The 24,595-nt window shown below is 43.2% G+C and overlaps 1 protein-coding gene across 47 annotated transcripts in view; it reads right to left on the reverse strand.

Annotated features, from left to right (window-relative positions):
* The window catches only part of KCNMA1 (potassium calcium-activated channel subfamily M alpha 1), a 766,524-nt gene that overhangs the window by 349,863 nt on the left and 392,066 nt on the right, over positions 1-24,595 (reverse strand). The window lies entirely within an intron of this gene.

The following is a 24,595-nucleotide window of genomic DNA, read 5'->3' on the forward strand; positions in this document are numbered from 1 at the left end:
TTCCCAGAGAATCAGCACAGCAGCCATGCCTCCAGAGCTTTTGCTTCAGAGATACGCTTAATAAATTCACTTCACCCTTTGGACCACAAGGTTTAGAAAGGAATGTTGTTTTTGTTTTTGTTGTTGTTCTGCTTTCCATCAGCTTAATACAATCGTGACAACATGCTTCTAAGAAGGACCCTAAGACATTCATTTCTTTGAAGGACTATTACCAGTGAACTGACAATAAAAAGTTAATAGACATAGGACTGAGGCGCACTCAGGCTCACTCTGCTTAAACTAGTGGAGTGGGGGCAGAAGAGAGAGGTGTACATTCCATATCCATACCAGCCTGGGGTCTTGGGTTCTAAGAGGTGTGGTGGCTTTGGCCTGAGCCCTAAACCCAGCAGCTGCAGTTAGTGCCAAAGCTTATGAGGGCAAAGAAAGTAAAGAAAGATCAGTGTTTTAAAGTCTCCGCCCACCATTTGATTTCTCAGCAACCTCAACTGTTTTTTGTTGTTGTTGTTTTGTTTTGCTTTTGAGACGGAGTTTTGCTCTGTCGCCCAGGTTGGAGTGCAGTGGCGCGATCTTGGCTCGCTGCAAGCTCTGCCCCCCTGGTTCAAGCAATTCTCCTGCCTCAGTCTCCCAAGTAGCTGGGACTACAGGTGCCCACTACCACACCTGGCTACTTTAGCAACCTCAAGTCTTAATCTATATGGGAACTGTAAGAAGATCCCAGTCTGTTTCGCATCACTAACGTGGTAACTTGTGATTGCTGAACACTGGCTGAGCAGCCATGCTCTGTCTGGCAGCATTGTTTTCTAAGCACTTACGTGTATCTTCTCATTATGCTCATAAAATCCCCATTATCAGCTCCATTCTACAAGTGGAGACCTTGAAACTTAGGGAGCTTAAATAATAATAATAACTAAAATTCGTGAAGGGTGCCCTTCTAGCCCTCTACACATATCAGGCACTGTTCTGAGTGCTTTTATATGTTAACTCAATTAATCCTCATAACACCTTTTTTGTGTTACTATTTATGTTGTCTTCATATTACAAATGAAGAAGCTGAGGCACAGGAAAGAGGTGAAATAAGGTCACTTAGTTGGTGAGTAATTAAGGAGAACTTGAACTCGGGCAGCTTGACACCAAAGCTGTGCTTTTACTGCTAGGCTGATTTGCTCAAAGTCACACCACTGGTTAAGGCTGGAGTTTGAGTCTACTCCATGTGGTCAGAATCTAGAGCCACAGGGGCAGCCATGTGCTCTGTGGCCTGCTTAGATGTCCATGGGGTCAGATTTCCTCTGCAGTGGCTCCAACCCCTGGCAGCAGGGTCTGGGATGAATGTACTGCCTTTCTCAGAGCTAGGCTGGGAAAAATGTCTCCTTGTCATTTATTTTTGAAATGTCAGGAGATTTTAAAACTTCTAGGAGAGGAGATAAGTGATAAGAAGAAAATATGGGTCGTTTTTGTGCATACAAAGGGGCCATTCTAATAGTGGTCTCAAGGGGTCTTTTCTAGACGCAAGAGGAGAAGGTTATGTTAGTAGACCTCTCTTCCCTTCCTGGGGAGTTTGAAATTCTACCTAGTTTTGAAATCTAAAAATCCCCAAGTTCTTGGATCTGGTCCTTTTTACCCCCTTAGCCATACATTCCAGTTTCTGCTAAAAAGTCTGCCTCAAGACATAAGTGACACCCAACTCTTGGGTACCTGTTTTCTCTTTTCATAGAAACCAGAGCTTCTGGGGTTCTGAGACGTCTCTAACAGTCACTGACCTACCACTAGCAACTGGGTTCTACAAATAATGCCCCTGAGGAACTCAATAAAATTATCAATCACTAGCCCCCACAGGTCTTAATAGAGAGTGGATAGGTGGAAGGTTTATCAATCAGGATGAGTCATTTGATTCACCAAGGGAAAAGATAAATACACCAACACTCCAATTAATTTTAACCTGAAAAGAAACTGCTAGCAAATGGTGCTTTAGCCAAGTCCGTAGGGTCTGAACAACCTTAATTATTCACAAATGCAAATTGCTTTTACTGCTTGCTAGATAATTTCTTCACGCCTTCCATCCAGTTCCTCTTCTCCTTACCATCCTCCTTTCTCCTCACCCAGTCTCTTTATTCCTGAAAAGCCAAAAGGAAATTTCTGGAAATGACCTTCTAATCACTCAAGCTTTTTCTTTAAAAAAATTTAATGAATCTTCTCAAGACCCTAATTAGCTTAACCTGGGATCCAGGCCTGCCCTAAGCCTAAATAATCCATAGATGGGCTTCAGGGACCCCATGAGCTAGCTGAAATTATATGCAAAATTGTGGGGGTGGGTGCAAAAAAAAATCAGAAAAAATGAGTAAGACTTACTATTTGATAGCGCAAGAGGGTGATTATAGTCAATAGTAACCTAATTGTACATTTTAAAATAACTGCAGGAGTGTAATTGGATTGTTTGTAACACAGAGGATAAATGCTCTAGGGGATGGATACCCCATTCTCCATGATGGGATTATTACATATTGAGTGCTTGTATCAAAACAGGTCATGTACTCCATAAATATATACACTTGTGATATACCCACAAAAATTAAAAATTAAAAACGAACAAAAAATTGTGGGGGTAGGGTACTTCCTGACTCCCTGCCCATCCAGAGGTCCAATTTTCATCAAATTCTCAAGAAAGTCTATGTTCTCCCCAATCACCCAAAACAGCATTAAGCATTAAAAGACTAGACTGTACCCACCTAAACACTGCCTCACAAGGAACATTTATGATGCAGAGTGACAGAGACCAGGCTTAGGAGCCAGAGAGATGCAGGTTCAAATCCCAGCTCTGTCACTTATGAGCTCCATGAATTTAGACAAGTGTCAAATTCTCTGAGCCTGTTTCATCATCTGTAAAATGGTGATCATCATAACTCCTTCATCACAGGATTACTGGGTGTCTATACAAAATAATATGAGAAAGCACATAGCATTTGTATATAGAAAGGGCAAAATGAAAATCCTCTCTACAAGAGAGAGAAAAAAGGCAGATCTAGGCTCAGGAGCAGAGACGCTGTTCTCCTGTCTTTGGGAGCTGCATTTCTGGCTTTGCTAAAGATGAAGGTCACTGTACTACAAAGACAATCAGATTGGGATCACCCGTGGGAAATCCATAAGAATCAGATTGGAAGAGCACTCTTTATGAGCATCATATTAGATTATAAACCTTTTTATAGATCTTATAGTGGCATGCCCAATCTGATTTAAACTAAGCCTCTAACCCTCTATTCTTCTACTGTCTCTACCCACTACTCCCAACATAATGTGATAAGAAAAGTCTAAACATTTCAATCATGTACAATGTGAAGCTGCATCACAGTCAGGACACTGAAATGACCCCAGGGAGTCTGCACAGCCAGATGCCAGCAGTCCTTCTGCAAGATCCAAATATTTTCAGGTTCTACCTGGGTCAGTTGGCTGCTCTGGGGTAAATATCAATTAGATGCTTCTAGATCTTTTGGCTGTTGGGACTTCCAGAACAGCATCAATGACTTCAAAAACATCCTGAAGTTGATTAATCTGCTCCTGTTGCATGGGCTAGATTCCTGACTCCAGAGAACAGGCCAACAAAACGCAGGCCAAGAGGACCCCACCTTTGCATTTCTATTTCTCATGGCAAGGTTGCCTCACTCCCAGAAAAAGAGAACTTCAGTTTTATTTTCTGAGACAGGCAGAGGATTGAAGCTGACTGCCATTCTCTATGTATCTGATTTTATATTGATTGGATTGTGGGCATGCTACTGGAGAGTTTAAATGTACTAAAATCATTTTATCATTTCTCTTTGGCTATAAAGAATTTTAATTTGGGGCTGGGTGTGGTGACTCACACTTGTAATCTCAGCACTTTGGGAGGCTGAGGCAGGCGAATCATGAGGTCAGGCGTTCCAGACCAGCCTGGCCAACATGGTGAAACCATGTCTCTACTAAAAATACAAAAAATTAGCCAGGCGTGGTGGCTCGCACCTGTAGTCCGAGCTGCCCGGGAGGCTGAGGCAGGAGAATTGCTTGAACCTAGGAAGCAGAGGTTGCAGTGAGCTGAGATCACATCATTGCACTCCAGTTCTGGGTGACAGAGCAAGTCTCCGTCTCAGAAAACAAAAAACAAAAAACAAAAAAACCCCCAGAATTTTAATTTGGAAGGCTCCTCATAGAAGTTGTAGTTTTTTCTCAAACCATGTTGTGACACATAGTGTATTGGCTTTTCAGATGACATTAACCCAGCCCCATGTTCATCTTGGTACTGCTCAGTTAACCCCTGCCCATCTGTATTTTTTGTCTTTAAAGTCTTTATTATCAACCTCACTTCCCAGCTATAAAAGCTGTTTGTCCCCCAAACAAGTTTAAAAGAAAGTGCAGAATAATCAGAGTGTGTCTAGAATGAATAAAATATGAGAATCCCATGACATCCAAGATGGGATATAGTCTTGATAGGACATACAGACAGACGTGGTGACAGAAAACTCAGAAGCCAGGAGGGTCAGAGCGATGGAGCTTGCTAGAATACAAGTTCATTTTCTCAAATGTGAGTGTTTTGCCCTCTCTGATTTGCATGCCTCCTTTCCTTCCTCAATGGTGAGGCACCGTCTTCTAACCACAGATGACTTCTTTACGCCGCACAGTGGCAGATAGCATAGTTTCAAGGAGGGTGTGCTTGGATCTGGTAGAGGTCATGGACAAAGAGAAGAGGAAAGTGAAGTCTTGGTGGTACTGGTTCATGCAAAGAATCAAACAGCCCAGTGAGTCAGAGATCTGGAAAGTATGTGGAAGCCTTCAAGACTTAAAATATCCAACTGCCATGAGAAAAGTTCCAGAACAGAGAAGCCTCTTCCAGCACGGACCCAGCAGCTACAGAAGGGCTCAGATTGCTTGCTCTGCCATGCCTCTGCCATCTGCCCGCTGCTGAAGTCAGGCCCAGGGAAGAGGTGCTGCCCTTGAGCCAGCCATTCTCAACCGCTGTTTCTGCCTCTCACTTTGCCATATTTGCTCCATATCTGGGATGGTACAGTTCCACAGACCGAGATACACCTGGGGTTCAGCAGACCTAATTAGCCTTACATGTATCTGCTCCCAAAATAGAGAGTCATTTATTCCGGTTGCTGTCCTGACCAGCAAGGTGTGACCTAGGCCCGTGGCCCATAGCCCCAGACTGGGAGAGGAGCCACATTCCTTCTGAACAGTTTCTAAAAAACTTACAGTCCCAAATGAGTGATTAGAAGTAGAGTTTTGAGGATGGAGCTGAGCATGTGGATTTCACGTCTCCTCTTTTCAGTACAGCTTTCAAGCCCCTAGATGCAAAGGCAGGACCCTGATGAACTTGCCTTTTCTGTGACGGTCTTTACACCACAAGACAGGGGCTGCAGGACAAGCCCAGCTCCCAAAGACCCAGCCCAGAGCTCAGGAAAGCCAGGCTGCTTCTCACCAAAACTGAAAACTAGGACACCATGGGAACACTTAGGACCCCACTCAGGCACCAGCTCCTCCCAGGAGCTCTGCCTCACCCTCCTGAAGTGCTGACCACCCCTCCCCTTGACTCACTGCCATTGCAGTGCCAACTCAGAACACCTATCCCCAAAGCCAGAGTTCCTGGGATTCAGATCTTGGAGGTGTCACCCATTCCTTATGCGACTCTGTGGGAGCTACTTAGTTAATCTGCACCCTAATGTCCTCATCTATCAAATGTCAATGATGACAGCACCCATCTCACAGACTTGGGTAAGGCTCAGAAGAGTTAATAAAAAGAAAATGCTTAGAACACGGACTAGAATAGTAAGCACTCAACATACTTCCTGTGCTGTTGTTGGCACCGCTGCTCCCACTTGTCAGATAGCATGTGAGACCAGGAGCCCCTTGAAGGTGGGAAACTTTTTCTGTTTACTTCTATGGTCCTAGCACCCAGCACAGAGCATGGTGCACAAAAGGCTCAAAATGTTTAATGAGTGAATGAATAAAGTGAATCCAGTTGGCAATGCTGGACTATATATATTCAGTTTGACTTGGTGAGGGTTGCCTTACAGAGTCCTCCCCTGCAACGTCCTGAAAGAGGGGAGAATGTCAACGGGCAGGCACACTGGCCAGAGAGAAACTGAGCAATGTGAGAATGGCCAGGGGAGAATAGGCAATGCAGCAAAAAGACTGGCATTGAAGCTGACAAACTGGGCTGTCTTGGGCACATCCATTTCCTCTTGGGCTTCAGTCTGGCCATCTGTATGTCTAAACAAAGGCAGGAACTACTAGAAAGATGGGGTATCATTTCGGCAAGAATAGGTGGAAAGGTGAAACATGACCCATCTTTCTCCACCTGCCCCAGGGGACTCCCCCACGGCCAGGAAAAACAGAAGCTCTAAACAGGCCCTGCTTCTGAAGTCACAGCAAAAACCATGTCTAGTGTCCCCAGTAATTCTCTAGCATTCTCCCACCTGAGAGCCTCCTCCTTCCCACACAGGCCTGTGGAGTGCAGTGGAAACACTTCGCCTCTCTTTGAACCACACGGCAGGAAGCATGAGAACTTCCTGTAGCTGCCGCGGGTGCCCACAGGGCTGCCGGCCACTGTGCCACCACCACTGAAGAGGCTTTTGTGGCCTTCTTCCTGTGGCCCCAGGAGGAGACGGGAACTGGGAGCTGGCAGGCACCACGGGGCTATGGAGGCCACAGGCCAAAAGGAGGAGCGTGGCAACCGTCTTTGAAACCAGAACTGCTGAGGTCTGTCTATAGCTCAGACAGTGCTGTGGGCCCCTCTTGCCGGCCAGTTGTCTCACCTGGACCCTGGGCTCTGAGTAAACAACCCAGTGATGCCACCCACAAAGGCCGCAGATCCAAGCTTAGGAGGCATCTTCCCGTCAACGCCCTGGGGGCCCCTGTTGCCAAGTGACATGTGCCTGTGATTGCAGAAGGCCCTATTCTCCCAGAATCTAGGGGAGGAAGGGGGACTCTACACAGCTGGAAAAGGCAAATTCTAACAGTCCTTTGTGATTTTAGACATGGTATTTAATCTCTTTTGAAATGCCAAATAATATTAAAAGAGGGCATGCTGTTTTTATGATTTTTCAGGAAGGGTCATGGACTAATAACAGGTTGCGAACATTGGAACATTGCCGGGAGGGTTCTTGCCCCTGCTGTAGGTACATCTTGCTGTTCTATTTATAACCAACATGAAAACAATGTAATAATCAAAACTAAGAGATGTATACATCCCTTTAGCCTACCTATTTTTCTTGGATCTGGAATATTCTGGGCCTCAGTTGTTGATTTTTAGCAGCAGTTGAAAGGAGCTGACCAAATGCACATTAACGAGAAGACATTCCTGTCTCTTTCTCTCTTCACCAGGAGACGTCCTATTTGAGCCATCCTGGTTTGAGATCCCAGCCTCCCACCCCCCAAGCATGAGACAGCCAGGAATAGGCCCCCTGCAGCCACAAACATTTGTCAGAGTGATTTGGTGAAGTTCAGCACTGAAAGCAATTTCTTACTCGGAAAATCATTTATCATGGACAGCCTGTCGAAAACAATCTCATTTCAAACCCTTCCCAGGGAGAAAAGAACTGACAACTGGCACTAAGTAATCTACAACAGAGCCACTGGGAGTCATTCATCTTTCCTCTGCCCAGCCCAGGACTTGATACTTTCAGAAGAGAAGTGAAATCAATCATAACTGCTCTGAGGGGCTTCAGCTAAAAGAGGAGGGGGCTACCGGGACAGTCACATACTCCTGAGTGTACAATGGGAGATTTTTCATAGTCTCCATTTTACTAATAGCCAAAATCCAGAAGAGCAGTTGCAGGGGTCTTTGAGGAAGGTGTGCCTCCTTCATTACAAAATATGTTCTTTTTGTACTTTTAGCTCATCTTAAATGCCAGAATCCTCCTTCTTAGGGAGCAATTAAGGAAAAACTTACTGCTTTTTTATATAAGCTGACTTCCCCTTTGCCTGGGGCAGTCTTTTCTTTGCCAGATCATAGCATGGAGTTTGTGGCATAGTAGATAATGATTCTGGGCATGCCATTTCCACTGACGTCAACACCCTGGAAACAGTCAGAATATCTAGCAATTTGAGGTTCATGGAGAAAAGCAGAAGAGGGAAAATGTTTCCCCATTAAGTTTCCTGCTTTTTTAAAAATACAATTAGTTACAGGTAGGAAAAGCGATTGATCACTTTCCTTACTGAATGTCTGATTAAACCTAGGTTCTTGTTTTGAGATTCACCAAGCCCCAGAAGAAGCTAATGAATTTCAGGGCTCCATCATTCTAATGTTTTGGCATTAACCAGTGACTCAGAAGGTACTGCCAGATGCAAATTATGACATCAGTGCTATACTTCTGGGAACCAAATAAAACAGAACCACCTTTGTAGATGGGTAGCTCCCACCAGTTCCCAGAAATATTTATATTATGGATATTAGTAGTTCATTATTATACCAATCTTAACTCAGAAATAAATCACCAGGTTTAGCACATATGATGCTTTAAGATAAAATTGTCCTCAAACTGCTCTCATTTCTCTGTCATTATTAGGGGTCAGAAATCCTGACTTTTTTGGAAAGAAGTGTTATGCTATTTTGCCCAAGCCAAATGCAGGCATTAGCGGTAAAGTTCTGGGATAAAATGCTCCATTTGAACTGAATTGTTCATGTTAAAATGGCTGATTTTTATTAGCCATTTGGGAGTACTTCTGCCACTTCTCAGCTGTCACTTTAAGCAAGATACTTTCGCCTCTCTGTGCCTTGGTCTCCTCATCTGTAAAAAGGGGGTAATACTGCTACCTACCTTGTAAGATGTTATGAGGATTAAATGATGTGATACTTGCAAAGGCCATAGTGCCTGCCAAAAAGCAAGCATTTAATTTAAATTTTTTTTTTTTTTTTTTGAGACGGAGTTTTGCTCTTGTCATCCCGGCTGGAGTGCAGTGGTGTGATCTCGGCTCACTGGAACCTCTGCCTCCAGGGTTCAAGCGATTCTCCTGCCTCAGCCTCCTGAGTAGCTGGGATTCCAGGCACGCGCCACCACACCCGGCTAATTTTTATATTTTTCGTAGAGACGAGGTTTCACCATGTTGGCCAGGCTGGTCTCAAACTCCTGACCTCAGGTGATCCACCTGCCTCGGCCTCCCAAAGTGCTGGGATTACAGGCATGAGCCACCACGCCCGGCCTAATTTAAAATATTTTTTTAGAAAACTCTCAGCCAGAGATGAATTAGGGGGTAAGCCAACCACTCGGTTTTCTGGCAGCCAATCTACAAAGTCCCCAGGAGATCACTGGAAAAGTAACAAGATGGAAAAATGGGATTTTCAGGGCAAGCACTCACTACACATGATCGAGAAGAGCACTGTAAAAAACCATGTGTGAGGAGGTAAGCCTCCCGTAAGGACAACATCAGAGATAAACAAGGAGTCTCTGAACTGCTAAAGAGGCTTACCAGGATCCCTGAGGCACCCCTACAACAGTTTTCTTCCTTCTCCTCCTTCCCTTCCGCAACACAAAGCTTGGTTTCTCTGCTAAATAAATACTGAATACTTATGTAACAAATATCAATTTGAAGGCACATAAAATTATGAGCCTGCCTAAGCGTCCTCTTGGCCTACCATGCTCTGAGCTAACTGGGGCACTGAGTGTAAACACTTTCCCTGCTACTGCTTTGCTGTTTCCCTCCCTCCTTATTCACCACATTCAATGATCAGAAACTCCAGCTTGAGTCACCTGCAGTCATGTGGCATCAGTCCAAAGTCCTCACTACCATGGGCGCCAACCCTAATACCTCCCCTTAGGGTATCCTCAGCACTCACTACGTAAGAATCTACTTTGGGGCCGGGCGCGGTGGCTCAAGCCTGTAATCCCAGCACTTTGGGAGGCCGAGACGGGCGGATCACGAGGTCAGGAGATCGAGACCATCCTGGCTAACATGGTGAAACCCCGTCTCTATTAAGAAATACAAAAAACTAGCCGGGTGAGGTGGCGGGCTCCTGTGGTCCCAGCTACTCAGGAGGCTGAGGCCGGAGAATGGCGTGAACCCGGGAGGCGGAGCTTGCAGTGAGCTGAGATCCGGCCACTGCACTCCAGCCCGGGCGACAGAGCGAGACTCCGTCTCAAAAAAAAAAAAAAAAAAAAAAAGAATCTACTTTGCTTGGGACCAAGAAAAGAATAATTCAGCATGAATATGATATCACTGGGACTTGTTAGTGAGTGTTATTTGGAAGATGTGGCTGAAAGTTTTACGGAGGGATGTATGCTTCCATCACAAGTAACACTGTGTTAACTGCTACAAAGCTAACAAAGCAGTTTGTGGCCAAGAGGTTTTTGTTTTCTAGGATGAATAAGAAGGCCGTGTTCTTGAAGTAACTTGAGAAACAATGACTACTTCAAATTCACCCTGATATACGGACATGATGGAAAAGCAAACAAAGGTGGATCATCCACCTAGGAATCTCTAGTTCAATGGTTAGCTCAGTAAATCTTCCCAATTTACCATGCAGATCCATCTCCCTCACCCCCATGAACTGGTCTAGAGAATAAACATATTACAATTTTAGTATTAATTTAATCAGGCATGATTTTGCAGAGAAGCCCATGGCAAAAAACAAACAAACAAAAACAACTTTCCATACTTTTTATAATAAGGTCCAATACCAAAAATAGTAATAAGAATAATTTAAAAAACCAAACACCGCATGTTCTCACTTATAAGTGGGAATTGAATAATGAGATCATTTGGACACAGGAAGGGGAACATCACACACCGGGGCCTGTTGGGGGGTGGGGGGAGGGGGGAGGGATAGCATTAGGAGATATACCTAATGTAAATGACAAGTTAATGGGTGCAGCACACCAACATGGCACATGTATACATATGTAACAAACCTGCACATTATGCACATGTACCCTAGAACATAAAGTATAAAAACAAGGGATAATTTAAAAGCAGATTGTTTAAAATCCATCTCTTTCTCTCTGTTTCTATCCATAATTGAGGAGGAAGAGCATTTGTTCAGCCTGCTGTCTGCCAAGCTTGTGCTAGGAGCTTCAGTCATCTTTTCACCCCAGTATATCATTGCTGTTGTACAGATGGAGAGACCAAGATTTGCAGAGATTATCCCCTGCCCAAGGCTACCTTCCTGGGAAGAGGGACACCTGGATTTGAACCTCACCTCGGTCTGAGTCCAAAGCCTGTGCTCTTCCCACATTGCGCCGCTGGCCATCCCTGAAGTTGCCACTGTAGGTGGAGCAAATCCCCTGAGATGAACCAAGGGAGTAGTGGCTATATATATATGTATATATATATACACACACACACACAAAAAACACACAAACAAAAACGAAATTAGTTGGCGAGGATGTGGACAAATTGTAACCCCCACATGTTGTTGGTAGAAATGTAAAATTGTACAGCCATTGTGGAAAATAGTTTAGTGACTCATCAAAAAGCTAAACAATGAATTCCTAAATGACCCTGCAATTCCACTCCTATGCATACAAGAATTGAAAACAGGAATTCAAACAGATACTTGTGGACAAATATTCATTGGAGCATTATTCACAATAGCCAAAAGCTAGAAACAATCTACATGTTCATTGACAAATGAATGGATAAACAAAATGTGTGGCAGTCATACAATGGAATATTATTCAGCCATCAAAGGGAACCAAGCACTGATACATGCTACAACATGGATGAACCTTGAAAGCATTATGTCAATGAAGGAAACCAGACACAAAGGTCACATACATAGGATTCCATTTAGATGAAACATCTAGAAGAGGTAAATCCATACAGACAGAAAGCAGATCAGTGGTTGCCAGGGGCTAGGAGGACAGAGGAATGGGGAATGACTCTTTGCTGAGTATGGAGTTTCCTATTGGGGTAACAAAAATGCCTTGGAACTAAATAGAGGTGATGGTTGCATAACACTGTGAAGGTACGAATCACCACTGAATTGTACGTAGTAAAATGGCTAATAGTTACTTTTATGCTCTGAATTTTGCCAGGATTAGAAAACCAAAGAGTGGTAAAGTTAGAAGACATTTCACAAGTTCTTTATTGCTCTGCATTCTTTGTGGATGAGGAAAATGAGCCCTGTCAGTCTGTCCAGTGTGGAATTATATAGCTAAAGTTTACCAGTGAAGTTGGAGTTAGAAATCAACCCTCTGTCAATTAATTCATCAGAGCTCGCACCCAGGCTCGCACTGGGGCACTGGAGGAAAAGAAGAACAATATTGAGAGAAATAATTCTTTCTCAAGTGTAACTGAGAGCCTCCCAGTTCCTGCCTCTTTGGCTCAAAGCTCAGATTCCTGGGAAGTCATCCTCCGTTCCACTCCAGGGAAAATGGCTTCCTACTTTTATGTGAAAAGGAGCCACGAAGAATTCAGCATCAGGAAACACCCTTAACTCTATCAACAGAGAAATTTCTGTCTTCAAGCGAAGTCCATTTGATTTGCTTCTGTTTGAAGTGAAGCAGATAACCTCAATCAACATCTGATTACTTCTTTAATTTCCAGAGCTTGCTCATTACCGAAGCCACACTGTCTCTAGAGAAGGACCTTGAGTAACTCAGATTTTAACATACCTGGGAGGACAAGTTACTTAGCTTGGGCTTTAATTGAGAAATCAGTTATTTTACCCATTATTTTGCTAACGTTATCAAAATCCTATGATACTCAAGGCCCTGAAATGACATTTTCCTCTCCTTTATCATTTGTACCTGTGACTCGGAGAAAATTATGTGTGATGGACATGTCAAAGATACATAAGTTCTTGAAGAGATTCTTTCCTACTTGCTCTACTCACTGACCCATTTCCACAGAACAAATTGAGCATCAGCATGAGAAGTCACAAGGCAGGGGATTCAATCTTTCTCCCCTGGCTTGGCTTTCTAAAGTGTGTGACTTTAATATTGTTGTTTTGCAAGATGTGAACATGTATGTAAATTTGTGTGCATGTATGATGAATATTTTTCCCTGCTAAAAGGTACTATGAAATTGATAGTGACTCTTTGCAAACCAACTCTCCAATAAGCTTCTAGTTTTTTTTTTTTTTTTTTTTTTTTGGTTTTTTGGTTTTTTTAGGTTTGCCAGTAATCCCCCAGCATTTCTGCAGATTGTAACTGAAGCTCAGCTTTTCTAGGAAGAAAATACCTGTTATTAAGGTCAACAACCTAAGAGTCACTCTTGATTCCTCTCCATTTTCAACTAAACAGCTGTTCTGTCTGTGATGCCTCCTGCACGTGCTCACACCCTAACTGCCTCCATCCTCTCCCAAGGCAGCAGCCTCTCAGTTGAGACCTAAGAAAACTGCCTCTCAAACATTTTCCTTGCTTTTATCTTTCCCTAAACTCTATTCTCCACATCACAGTCAGAATGACTTTATTTGTTAATGGCTTTATTGAGTTCTAGTTTCTATACCATACAATTCACCCATTTGAGGTTTAAAATTCAATAGTACAATCAATTTTAGAACACTTTAATCACCTCAAAAAGAAGCCCTGTAGCCTTCAGCTATCAACCCCCAATCTCCCCACAAGCAAGCAGTCAGTAATCTATTCCCTGACTCTATACATTTGCCTATTCTTGACATTTTACACAAGTGAAGTCATATACTGTGTGATCTTTTGTGACTGGTTTCTTTCACTTAGCATAATGCTTTCAAGGTACATATATGTTGTGGCATGTTTCAGTTCTCCATTCCTTTTTATAGCCAAATGATATTCCACCGCATAGATCCATCACATTTTGTTAATCCAATCATCTGTTGATGGTCATTTAGATTGTTTTGCTGTTATGAACATTCAAGTGTAAGTTTTGTGTGGACATGTATTTTCATTTCTGTTGGGTAAATACCTAGGAGTGGAATGGGCATGTCATCGTAGCTCTGTGTTTCAGTTTTTCAGGAATTGCCAGGCTGTTTTCCAAAGCTACAGCACCATTCTACATCATCCGCACCAGCAGCCACAAGGGTTGCAATTTATCCACATCCTTGTCAATACTTGTTATGATCTGTCTTTTCAAGTATAGCCATCCAAATGGGTGTAAAGTGGTATCTCACTGTGGTTTTGATTTGCATTTCTCTGATGACTAAGGTGTTGAACATCTTTTCATGTGCTTCTTGACTATTTGTATATCTTCTTTAGAGAGAGATGTATTCATAAACTTTGACTATTTTTAAATTGGGCTGTCATTTCACTTTCTTAATAATGTCCTTCCATTAAAACACAAATGTTTTTAATTTTGATGAGGTCCAATTTATCTACTTTTTCTTTTGTTGCTTGTGTGTTAGGTATCATATTTGAGAATTCACAGCTAAATCCAGTGTCACAAAGGTTTACTCCTGTCTTCTCTCCTAAAAGTTTAAAAGTTTTTGCTCTCATATGTAGATCTTTGATCTATTTTCAGTTAATCGATGTGAAGAGTCCAATTTTATTCTTTTGCATGTGGCTATCTAGTTACCCCAGCTCTATCTTCTTTTTGAGACAGGGTCTCACTCTGTCACCCGGACTGGAGTGCAGTGGCAGAATCACAACTCACTGCAGCCTCCACCTCCCTGGCTCAAGTGATCCTCTCATCTCAGCCTCCCAAGTAGCTGGGGTCACAAGCATGCACCACCACACCTGGCTAATGTTTTAAAAAAACAATTTGTAGGCCGGGCGCGGTGGCTCAAGCCTGTAATCCCAGCACTTTGGGAGGCCGAGACGGGCGGATCACGAGGTCAGGAGATCGAGACCATCCTGGCTAACACGGTGAAACCCCGTCTCTACTAAAAAATACAAAAAACTAGCCGGGCGAAGTGGCGGGCGCCTGTGGTCCCAGCTACTCGGGAGGCTGAGGCAGGAGAATGGCGTGAACCCGGGAGGCAGAGCTTGCAGTGAGCTGAGATCCGGCCACCGCACTCCAGCCTGGGCGACAGAGCCAGACTCAGTCTCAAAAAAAAAACAAAACAAAACAAAACAAAACAAAAAAAAACAATTTGTAGAGACAGAGTCTCACTATGTTACCCACACTGGACAGTACCATAAATTTTTTTTTTTTTTTTTTTGAGACGGAGCCTCTATCTGTCACCCAGGCTGGAGTGCAGTGGTGTGATCTCGACTCACTGCAACCTCCGCTACTGGGTTCACTCCATTCTGCTGCCAAGTAGCTGGGACTACAGGCGCCTGCCACAACGCCCGGCTAATTTTTTGTGTTTTTGGTAGAGACGGGGTTTCACCGGGTTAGCCAGAATAATCTCGATCTCCTGATCTCGTGATCTGCCTGCCTCGGCCTCCCAAAGTGCTGGGATTACAGGTGTGAGCCACTGTGCCCAGCTGACAGTAGCATTAATTGGACAGACTATTCTTTCCTCATTAAATGATCTTGGTATTATTCTCAAAAATTAGTTGACTATAAAAACTGGATTTATTTCTGGACTCTCAATTACATTCCACTGATCTATATGTCCAGAATGACTGTTTAAAAGCGGAAATTGCATTATTACTCTTTCCAAAGTAATAGCCTAATTCCCAGTACAAGTCATTCTCTATCCCAAGGATTCTTCACCTGGGGCCACATACTTCCAAGAAGTCCTTGAGTAGTACTCAGGGAGTCCACGATTTGGACCCAAAAAATTACACCTTTATTTTTATTAACCTCTAATTCAAATTTGGCATTTCCTTTAATTATGAATATGGGCAATAAATTGTAGGGAGCCGAAGACCCATGGGATGTGACCAACTCAGCATTCCACTGGAGGCTATATGATCAAACAGCAAACTGTTTATCATGAAAGCAGAATGTGAGCAAACTCAGGACTGTGCCTATCTCCAGGAGGTTTGCTGAGGGCCATGGCTCCAGGCTCCTTAAAGTTATCTACTGGGAAATCTAGCGCCTGTTGTTCAAAGAATGCAGTCTTGGAAGCCTGCTGTAAATCAAACTGCTGGCCTACAATCATTCGCCCCTTTCTCGTTATCTCTTTTACCTAACAAATTCAGAGAGCTGAAAAAGCTCAGGGCCCTTGTCCACTAGAGGCAAGGTGCCCCCTAACCCCTTCTTCCAAATATACTCTCTTGTCTTTTACTTTTATTCCCGCATTAGCCCCCTTTGTTCAGTCCACCAGGGATCATGGCAGGTTACAAGTGGCGCCCCAAACAGTGACAGAATCAGGTACTCTACAATAAATTAGAATAGTATTAATGATACTTGTCAATTTTTTGGCAACAGAAAGCTCAGATATTTACATAAAAATTACCATTGTTACAGGTATCTCAATGTATTATTTATATTAATCCTGCTTTAAAATGATGGTGGTATATTAGAATTGTTGTTGGATTTTCATAAAAATGCCCTAATCAAGAAGCAAGCAGACTTTGTCATAATTTGTTCTTTATAATCTGATAACTGATTTTAATATAATCTGTTTTCTTATAATCCAATGTTTTTATATTATGCCTTTATAAATAATATTTTTCTGAGAAAGGGATCATAGTCTTCACTGGACTGCCAAAGAAGTCCTCAGCACAAAACATTAAGAAACCCTGCTTTTTCCATTACCAGTTTTATTTTCTTCTCAGCAGGTGGCATCAACTGAAATTATCTTATTAACTAGTCAACTTGTTTATGATCTGTCTCTTTCTGATACTGGAAAGTAAGTGTTTAGGGCTTAAAATAGTGTCAGGCACATAACAGCCATTCAATAAATATTTATTGAGTTAATTACGGAATCATCAGAAATTTTCTAAACAACAGCTAAATCATTGGCTTAATGAAAATAAAGACTACTGATACCAAATTAGTGACACATAATCCATACTGAAAATTATTTTGCATTTATGCCATCATCATTATTAGATTTAATAAATGCCAGCATATCCTATGTGCTGTATTAAGTGCTTGATGCACAGTATCTCATTCATTGTTCTCCACACTAACGACCAAGAATATTATTATCCATATTTACAGTTGAGGGAACTAAGCCTCAGAGAGGTTAATTTCTTACTCAAGGTCACATAGCTAACAAATGACAGAGTTGGGATTTGCAACCAAGCCTACCTGCCTTCAGAGTATCGATTTTTAACTACAATAAAACACTTCTAAGAGAGGAGGAATTTTCTTCCCGTTCAATTGAGAAAGCTAAGATCCTGTGAAGTTAAGAAATGTGGCCCAGAACGCAGAGTTCAGTAGAGATTTCCAATAAAATGTTCTTTCCATTGTTCTCTTTATGAACCACAGCAGGAAAACCACTTAGCAGAACTGGGTGCTAACAGGTTGCCTTCTATGAGAAGAAGAATTTTGGAAAAGATTTACTCTGCAAGCATAATTAATACTAGCAGGCATTAACTGAAGCCTGTTCTTTTCTTTCCTGGGGTCCAGTCTGCTTCTCTAAATATTAGGGCTCGGCCTCATTCAGGGCATTAAGGACTTCATTAGGCTGAAATCCAAGTTAATTTGATTACACAATTATAAACTGTCCCTGGCTGGAGGTTGTCTCATTTGCCAGGTTGCAAGGGGGCAGCATGGCTGGATGACATGCTTTTGATCCCCAGCTTGAAGTTTCAGTGCTTTCTGGCTTTGACCTCATCAAATTTTACAGAAAGGAAGTTAAATTGGAGCAGGGAGACAGATATTCTCCCTACTAAAGCTGTCAAGGGCACGCAGAGGACCATTCATCAGGTCTGCAAAGAAACAAGGCACAGGAAAAGTTATGGTCACCCGGAGGTGGCAGCAAATGGGATCTAACCAAAGGTCCATTATGCCCAAGGTCCCTCACCCACATGGGAAGCACACATCCAGGTTGACCCCCTTCCTCTTTCCTGTGCCCAATTTCCCCCTTACTGGCTAACAGGTTATTCAGCCTGGATATGCAGAGGAGCCAAGGGAAGGAATAAATCGTATCATTTTCAACAGGGATTTTGTTGACATTAACAGAATCTGGAAGCACCCAGTTCATGGAGTAGCATTTTCCTCTCCTCTGCTATTCATGCAAGTGATCAACGGACCCGCTTCCAGCCTTCCTCAAGCGAGGCCTCGCCTCTAGCCAACAAAATCTCTTCACTGACTATTTTTGTAAAGACATTCACTTTGCCCAAAGAGAGGTCTGGCCTTTGCCCTCAGCTTCTGGAAGGCAATCTCTAAGCCCTTGGAGTGTCATGCCTGATAAAAGTGTCTTTTCCTGGGGTCTTGGGCTGGTCAGACAGTAACAGTGTTATTTTGGGTAGGGGCTGACCATGCCAGAAAGTCTAACAATGTCATTTATGGTGCAGGCTTTGGGTCACATGGTATCCATCCACCTCCAGGGGAGCAGGGGACTGAGGCTGGCCATGAGGGCAATCATTCAAGTTTACATGATCCGGTCCCAGTAAAAACTTTGAACTCTGAGGCCCAGATGAGCTTTCTTTCTTTCTTTTTTTTTTTTTTTTTTTGAGAAGGAGTCTTGCTCAGTTGCCCAGGCTGGTGTGCAGCGGTGCAATCTCGGCTCGCTGCAAGCTCCACCTCCTGGGTTCATGCCATTCTCCTTCCTCAGCCTCCCGAGTAGCCAGGACTACAGGCACTCGCCACTGCGCCTGGTTAATTTTTAAAAAAATTTTTTTGTATTTTTAGTAGAGACGGGGTTTCACCATGTTAGCCAGGATGGTCTCAATCTCATGACCTCATGATCCACCCACCTCGGACTCCCAAGGTGCTGGGATTACAGACGTGAGCCACCACGCCTGGTCCTAGGTGAGCTTTCTTGATTGACAATACTCCTTGCATGTAGTCACATATTGATGCTGGGAGGTAACATGATCCATGACTCCACATGGAGGAGATAATGAAAGCACCGAATTTGGATCTTTCCCAGACTCTGCCCTATACACTTTGTCCTTTGGCTGATTTTAATCTATATCTTTTCCCTGTAATAAATCGTAACCGCGAGTATAATAGCCTTCAGTGAGCTCTGCAGTCCTATGCATTATCGAACCTGAAGGTGACTTGGGGAACGTGCCAAACCTGCAGTTGATGTCAGAGGGAGGATGGTCTTGGGGACTGCTCACCCCATGTCCCTCTTCTGCAGCATCCAACTTCTACCTATGCCTTAGGACCCAACTCTAGCCTGCTGTCCTCCCTTACAGTTCCCTGGATTACTGCAACCAGCGAGTATGCTGGCTTCTACACTAAAAGCTAGTGTTTCTCAAACACTTTTTAGCAAATTCCACAGTAAGAAACAGAGTTGACATCACAAATCAGTACACACATACATTTATACAGTACATATATGGATCTATATATGTAATGGAAACAAAAGTTTTATAAAATCAAACTGAACTTCTCTAGCTATATTTCCATCTTGGGCTGATCAACCTCGTATTTTATTTATTTATGCATGTACTGTTAGAGACAAGGTACCACTCTGTTTCCTAGACTGATCTCAAACTCTTGGCCTCAAGCCATACTCTTGACTCAGCTTCCTGAGTAGCTGGGATTATAGGTACCAGCCACCATGCCCAGCTATGTCATCTTTTTTAAATGTTTGTTTTTCCTTTCACAAACCATTAATGAGTTGAGATTGCAGTTTTCAGAAGCACAGGTCTTGTCCATTATACTGATAATTGATATCTTTACTGCCTTACAATACATCATATTTTGTTTCTTAACTTCACTGTGTTTATATCTTGTCTCTCTCAAGACCTGATTAAAAGTTTCAAAATAAACCTCAAAAAGAACAATACCAATAACATCTAATACCTTTTTTGGTCATGTTCAAGCTGGGCACTGTTCTAAGAGCCGTTCCATGCAGTGTCTCATTGTTTCCACACACTACTGTCAGGTAGGTATTATCCACCATGACATCTCTCACCACCACTTTCACCCCATGTGACAAAGGAAAGACTTAATAGTTTGGAAAGGTTAGAAGGCTTGCCCAAGACAGCTACAAAATAGTAGAGCCAACTAAGCCAAGAAGGTCTGGTCTGATTCCAAACCCTGGTGTTCACCACTAAGCTCTTTCCTCTCTACTTTCTTTTTCCAAAATTACTTTTTAAAGACAGGGTCTCACTCTCACTCAGGCTGGAACACAGTGGTGCAATCAGGGCTCACTTCTGCCTGAAACTCCTGTACTGAAGCCATCCTCCCACCTTAGTCTCTTGAGTGGCTGAGACTATAGGCACATACCACCATGACCAGCTAATTTTTAAAATATTTTCTTTAGAGACAGGGCCTCATTATGTTGCCCAGGCTGGTCTTGAACTCCTGGGCTCAAGTGATCCTCTTACCTCATGTGAGCCACCATGCCCAGCTACCTTCCCACCCATTTTAATTCCCCGCCAGAGCTGCCCAGCAGACCTCTTTGCCCCAGAGTGGAAAGGGCGCAGATGACAAATATGAATATACAATTCTGGCCCAATGGGTTCAAAGAGGAGGGAGTTGGCAATGTTTCCTCTTCGGCCAGCACTCTTTTCAAGCAGAGCTCTGTGACCTTCTGCCCGAAGGCAGCGCTCTCAGGCCTGTCTGTTACGGTTCCCCTCACTCATCTCAGGAGAGTCTCCGTCCAGAATGCCAGGCACCCCTGCCTGCCTTCCCACTGCCTCGCCCTCCCTGCACCAATTAAACTGTCACAGTCGGCTGGCTTGGAGGCAGGTGAGGTCAGGAAGAAATCTAAAGGAAGCTGGGAATTCAGATGAGATGAGGCCTCCTTGTGCTGAAGCTCCTCTTCTGTTTTCTGTTAAACTGGTCTGAAGACTGATTGGATGAGCCCATAGAGATCCCTGGCGACTCTCTACACTCACCCTTGTACAGAAGTGGCAGCTGTTTGCATCTGTTTGGGCTCCCAGTGGTCCTTAGTTCCTGGTGCAACAGCAGTGGGTCTCAGGTGGAATGATTTTGGCTGGAGATTGTTTGCATTCTGGAATCACTGCCTAAGGAGGAATTTGCCCTCTACAAACAAGTGCTAACCCACAATACATAAGAGAAGCAAATCAAAGAGCTAATAGACACATCTTGTCTTACCTACCCCTTTTAGTGTGGCCTGGTATTGGAGGAAGAGGTAGGAAGCCTAGGGCCTCCCTCCCAGAGTTTCCTTAGCATCACCTGACATTGTTGAGATTTCGAATGCATTGCAGGTTAAGGGACACTTGATCAAGAAGGGAAAACATTGCAGAGACGTTCACTTAGACATGTTTTGTATGCCATGAGGGGAAAAGTTCCCAGTCAACCTCGGCTTAACCTTCGGGTTTGAAGATGGCCCTCTGTCAGTCATGTGATCTTCATGGCAGAAGAAACAGCAATGAATGAGCAGATGAATCCATCTTAAAAGAACAGAAATCCTTAGTTTGGGTTTTATGGACCAACTTTCGGGTACTTGGTAGGCAAAATTTTTGTAGCTTTCATCCAATTCCCAAATGAGTGTTTGACCTATAAAAGAACCAGCACCAGTCTACATGGTAATATACATACATTGCCTTCTATAATTTTACTTGGTGTAGCTGCCAAATCTTACTCATTCATGCTTACTCCAAGCATAAGCACATGTGTGCACACAGAAACACAGCCGCCAAATGCACCCTCCTCATCTACTCCTCAGCCTCACCTTGTACCTGATAACAGATTGTGCTCAAAGGCACTGGAAGACCACATGGCTGCCTGGAGCACGTTTCAATTATTAACACTGCTCTTTAGAAGCCTTGCCTTATTATTTCTATTCATGCTATTATGAAGAGGGCAAACTCCTTAATGCACTCCTCTGCCACTTCCTCCCGCTGCTAGAGGAAAAGCACATGCTAGGTAGAGTCATCTAATAGCATCCACGTTATTTTCACCTCTGTACACTGTCCCTGCAGTTCTCTCTAGGGCCTCAAGATCAATTGTATCTCAAACTGGGCCATGGGTTCATTTTCTGCATTTTCTGGCATGGAGTGAGGGTAGGGGGTGTGTGGAAATGCCAGTTCTCAAATTACAAGATGGCAGGTCTCTGTACGGGTGTGATTAGCAACATGAAATAGGTATCCTTGTTAAGGACAACTGCCTTCAGTAGATTCCAACAGCGGAGGTCCTGGAGCCCTACCTACAGTTTCTTCCTGAGAGTGTCCTGACAGGTGAAAGGTGGTGTGAGTATCTTCCATGAGGAAAACAGACTGATAAGGCAGCTCTACTGAAACGGCAGTTGATATTAATGGGGCCATCTGTTTCCTACTTTGAAAATATCTGAGCTGTAGGCTCAGATGCTACCTATCACTAACTGCCATTTAAAAGGGTAAGGCATGAAAAAGGGTAAGGACAGTGATGAAGTTGTAGCCTAGACTTGGGACCATGTCTCGGGAAACAGTCTAGGTATGCCTCCGATTTTGTTTTGGAAGGGACCGTACCGTAAGAATTTCATCAGTAAATATTAAATACAATGCTCAGCAAATTGTGAACTTTAGGGTTCGTGAAAACTAAAGCCAGGATTTATCCATGTCACCTGTATCTTATACCCACATATGCTAGAAACTAAATCAAGTTTCTTATAACGTGCCCATTTAGCTAAGTGAGTCAGAGGATAGTTTCCAATAATTACTAACACTTATACACTTAGTATAATCAACTCTTCTTTGGTCAAGTTAATATCCTGGCAGAACAGACAGATTTGGGCCTCTCTTCTTATAAAAAAAAGAATCTGACAATTTAAGGGGCATATGTTCACTTCCATTTATGTCCTGGAAAATACGCCCTGTGACTTAGCAACCATGTTTTAAAAGCTCTTGCAGTTCTTAAACAAACAGAGTGTATGTTTATGAGGTTCTAACGACGTTATTTTCAGAGATGATGTAGAGCTAGTGATATGTAGCTCTGGGGCTTACAGTAAGTTGTGGATGATTTATTGGTGTGGCATACAGTATTTGCCTCGAGAAAAGTGGAAATTTAACTAAGCAGTGTTTGAAAATGTGTTAGATGGCAAAAAACCTGGGGCACCCTGAGACCAAAGGCTTCCCATCTTAGACAGAGAAGGGGTCCTTTCTGGGAGATGGAGGAGCAAGGGTTAAGAACGCTTTCTGGCACTCAGGGAGCACAGCCAATTCAAGACCAGAAAGACAGACAGTTTAGAATAGAGGCTGAAAACAGGAGGCCCAAATCGGGCCTGCAGAGGTGTTTTGCTTGGACTGCAAGTACTTTAAGAGTTTTGGATTTGAGGCCAATATTTTAAAATTGGAGATTCAACATAAAATCCAGTATTCTCTCTCCTCTTTGAAACACAAGAAGATCTGGCCACAAGAGCGTGCATTTCTTCATAGGAACAATCAGCTGGACCTGGGAAGCCCCTTTAGGTGAGGCTTCAGCTCTCATCGCAGTCCTCACCAGATCCGCCTCACTCATTTCCAACGTCTGCCCTTCCCTGTCCAGCTGAATTTACAAACTTCTGATGAAGAAAATGTTATTTTGTACTGTCGCGCTCTCAGCGAACAGATCTCTTAAACCAGTAAGACTCATTGTCAGATAAAAGAATGAAAAAGGCACATGGTTTTCCAAAACGTGGGAGAGAAGCAAGATTACTAAGTTGTCTTAATATTTTTGTTGTATGCATTGTTTTGAATGCTGGGTTGCCAAAGTTCATATTCCCCAAAGCCAAGTTATCAGACAGGGCTTAAAATAAAATGTTTATTTTTATTTTCTCATTCGAAACAATTAGACCACATCGAAGGGGTGTAGTGTAAGGCGACTGTCTCTGAGTACGTTTTCTTATCTATGAAAATTTCCAGAAGGATCGAGCTGTCAGAAAGGTAGAAATAGAGTCAATTTCTCCAGCAGGGAGTGCGGGCACAGTGCCTGAGGCCACTGTACTTATGGGATACAAAAAAGTCTAAATTTTAACTTCTTTAAAATCAGAAAAAAATAAATATAATAATCATAAATGACAAATAATAATAACGAACCCAGGCTGGGCACAGTGGCTTATGCCTGCAATCCCAACGCTTTGGGAGGCTGAGGTGGGAGGATTACTTGAGCACAGGAGCTTGAAATCGGTCTGGGCAATGCAGTGAGACCCCATCTCTACAATATTTTTTTTTAAATTAGCTGGGCATGATGGTGCCCACCTGTAGTCCCAGCTACTCTGAAAGCTGAAGCAAGAAGATTACTTGAGCCCTGGAGGCAGAGGTTGTTGTGAGCCATGATTACACCACTGCACTCCAGTCTGGGCAAGAGTGAGACCCTGTCTCCAAAAAAAAACAACAAATTAGCCAGCCATGGTGGTGCATTCCTGTAATCCCAACTACTCAGGAGGCTGAGACTGAAGGATCACTTGAGCCAAAGAAGTCAAGGTTACAGTGAGCTATGATCATGTCAGTACATTTCAGCCTAGGTGACAGAGTGAGACTGTGTCTCTAAAAATAATAATAACAATAGTAAATCCAGCCTGGATTATATTCATTTGTATATCAATGCCGCTGCAAAATATAATATTTAATATTCTTATGGAAGAATTGGCTCAATAAGGCCAATGTGCCTACAGCCCATGGAAATCACAGCATGGAGTGGCAAATGCTGGTCTTCAGACCAACATCCATGTCCACGCTGCGGCCTGTTTGCGAGTAGCACAAGCTCATTTTACTGCCGACTCTCCTCCCCATCATACCCCTGTGATGCTCTGCATGTGGCAAGTTCGTAACAA

This window comes from Papio anubis, chromosome 11 (assembly GCF_008728515.1).
Source record: "Papio anubis isolate 15944 chromosome 11, Panubis1.0, whole genome shotgun sequence".
NCBI lineage: Eukaryota > Metazoa > Chordata > Mammalia > Primates > Cercopithecidae > Papio > Papio anubis.